Source organism: Toxotes jaculatrix, chromosome 8 (genome assembly GCF_017976425.1).
Source record: "Toxotes jaculatrix isolate fToxJac2 chromosome 8, fToxJac2.pri, whole genome shotgun sequence".
NCBI classification, from domain to species: Eukaryota; Metazoa; Chordata; class Actinopteri; family Toxotidae; genus Toxotes; species Toxotes jaculatrix.
The window spans coordinates 14,300,886-14,304,120 of NC_054401.1; positions in this window are offsets into that span (position 1 = coordinate 14,300,886).

Below are 3,235 nucleotides of genomic sequence, written 5' to 3' on the forward strand. Positions count from 1 at the left end.
TCTTTGTTTGAGGTAAAGCACAACATGAGGAGGCTTACTGAACAAGTGGGAGAGGGTCTGTATTAGATAAAATTCTCATCAGATTAAACAGCATTAGATACAGGGATATAATTGATGGATGAGTGATGCTAATTTAATAGCGGCAACATGGAGATAGTAAAAATAAATATCTGTAAGTTGCTGCTAGTGCCCAAGGAAGAAAGCTAAAAAGTACAAGACTTCTTTGGGAAAGTGGGACTCTTCATCCAACAGATTCCTGTGTGAAGTCATGAGGTCAGAGGCTGGACAGGATCGCTCAAACAATATTATTAGGTCACTGAGGGAAGAGGAGCAGGGTCAGATAATGAGACTCAATCCGGCTGAGTGAAAATGCATGGGAGGGAAAGTGCTGACACCTCCCTCGCTCGCGCTCATCCAATTCCCAGCACTTACTCTGTGCCACTGATATTCATGCCGAGCTGTCCATCCACGGCCCACAAACTTTAACGTTCGCCGTCTCCATCGCCCCATCTATCACCCCCACTGTGGTGATGGACGAACGGAGAGCAAAGCAGAGAACATAGTGGTGGGCAGGGGAGGGAAGGTGGGTGGAAGAGACATGAGGGGACAATATTGAAATTTGAGGTCAGAAAAGACAATTGTTGTATCCACTCTTGTGTGTCCCATTCACTTATTCAGAGCCACCTCATCCATGTACAATAAATACACACACAAACATATGTGCATGGAAGCCCACACACTCACACTTGCACGCACACACATAACACCAGAGCCTCCTATCACAAGCAATTCAATATAAAGATACACAGAGCTCAGGCAATAACCTGATCGTGGTGAGAGATGTTATAGGCTTTGACAGGCGGGGCTGAGCCACACAGCCCAGGCTGTTCTCCCAGTGTCACTAACAAAACAGACGGATTAGAGGATGAAACTGAGCTAAATCTGGGCAAGCTAAAAATGGGGACAAAAACAAGGCATGGAAAGAAACAATATTGGATGAATCCAAAGCAAGCCTTTAACAAAAGCTATTAAGCAATTAAAGGCCACTTTAATAACAAAACCTTGCGTTGTATTATTTATGTTCTGCTGTCCACAAATACACCCACATACACAGACATATACAAATATACATTGCCCCCACCCCACCACACACACACACAGACACATTTTTATATCTTCTATTAAGGAATCTCCATTGACTAGATTCATTCCTTCTACCAGCCTTTCACCATAACTCTCATGACCATAGCTTTAAGCAGAGTGAGCAGAGGTTGGCCGTAATGTCCCTCCTCACCTCTCCCTCACAGCATTAGTATTACTAGAGAGGTGAAGATTTTGCAATCTTTACCTGAGGAGAATGTGATATTTTTTTTTTTTTTTTTTTTCTGGTAATGTAGTTTTTTTCAAAGGAGCAATCCAATGATTCAAATCCAGTTTATATCATTTTGTGATTACTACTGAGAGACGATGCTGGCTGCAGGAGTTTTGTCACCTCAACCTGACATCCAAGGCAAAGCTACTGTTAAGACTAAGGCTAAGATTATGTAATGAACAGGCAGTGTGTCTTGAGCTGAGAGCTATCGTTCAGCATTGTCGTCTCTGGGTTAGCCACTGTACTCTCACAGTTAGCCAGGGATATTCTTCAAATGGCTGTGCTATGGTTATTGAAGTGAGATGATATTTGATGTTTTTATCACAAAGTGTGGGTGGCTGTTTGTTGTTGTAAACTAATACTTTGCTTTGAAGCAATAATTTGAAATAAATTAAACGGTATATATTACTTGATTGTCCAAATTTTGCAAAACACAATAACACGTAATGAGAAGTAAGGCCGAGTAGTAGACATTTTTTAAATTAGGCACCTGCATTGATTCTAACAGTGTTGATATCCTTGATTAGCATACATATTTAGCTACAAGTTAAAAAAAAAAAAAAAAAGCACAAGCATGTTTACTTTGAATCCACATCAGTAAGATTAAATTCAGACTGCAAACTGTGTAAGAAATGGTCCCTCTATAACCCTGCAGCTGCAAGAGGAAACGGCTGGCCACCTGCTAGTGTGTCTCATATTTTATCGACTTTAACCATCACACAGAACTGACCAACTTTTATTTTAGCTGTGCTGGCTGAAAGCTACAAGGCACAAAAAGTCAATAGGCTACTGCAGATTGACCTATACACATTACCTGCTGCAGACCAAGCCATTTCATAACAAAAGAAGACCAAAAGCACAATGCAGTGCAGAAAAAAACAGTTGTGTGACAACAATCAAGGGACTATGGTTCTGAGATGTTGAATTAAATCAAATCAAATATTCTACTTTTTGCGAAACACGTTTTTTTCTTCCTTATTTTGGTTGTACAGCAAATGTCTCAAATCATGATGCTATCATACCATTTTGAACACAACAAGGAGTTTTGTGAATCCTTTCTAAACCAGCCGCTAGCTAAACTGATCACGGGCCAAAATGACCTCTCTTCACAACACATACGTCCTCATTCTGAAATACTCAAACTGGTTCTCACAGGGATAGAAGTACTAGAGCACACAGACATTAAAAAACACACAATCAGGCCCAAATACACCTCTGCCAACAGATGGGCTTATGGCTTTGTTGAGGTGGAGTTTGCCATCCTGCCCGTCCCATTTTCAGAAAATCCACTTTAATTAACATATCGGAGCTCCAAACGAGGCTAAACCTCTTCTCTGCAAACTGTAATCTGCCCAGTTTGAACTGACCAACCGTAGAGCCTACATGATAAGGCTTGCCAACCGAAACACAAGGATAATCCAGTTATACCTGCTTATACAGCGGGCAGCTAAAAGCACTGATCTGACAGGCTCTCTCGGAAGTGCCATAACTTGCATTCTGATCTAACCAAAGTATTTTTGATTTACTTATATCACGCGGCTCAGTCTGATGGGATTCTCTCTCACCCACATTCTCCTGCATGTGCTCCACTTGAACAATGAGATTAAAATATATGGACTGCAAGTGGCTTACAGATCATGTGCCTTTCTTTTATTCTTCCTCTGTGCCTTCTATCACTTCATTCCCACTCATTCAACTTCCTCCCACCCTGTCACTTCGGTCCTAATCTTCTAACCCTTAACCACCCCTTCCTCTAAAACACTTCATCCCTTCATAAAGTGTACTTATCTTCCTTTTTTGAGTTTACTCTAAAAAACATTCTACCACCCCCTCCCTCCTTCTGAGTATCTATTCTGACCTGAA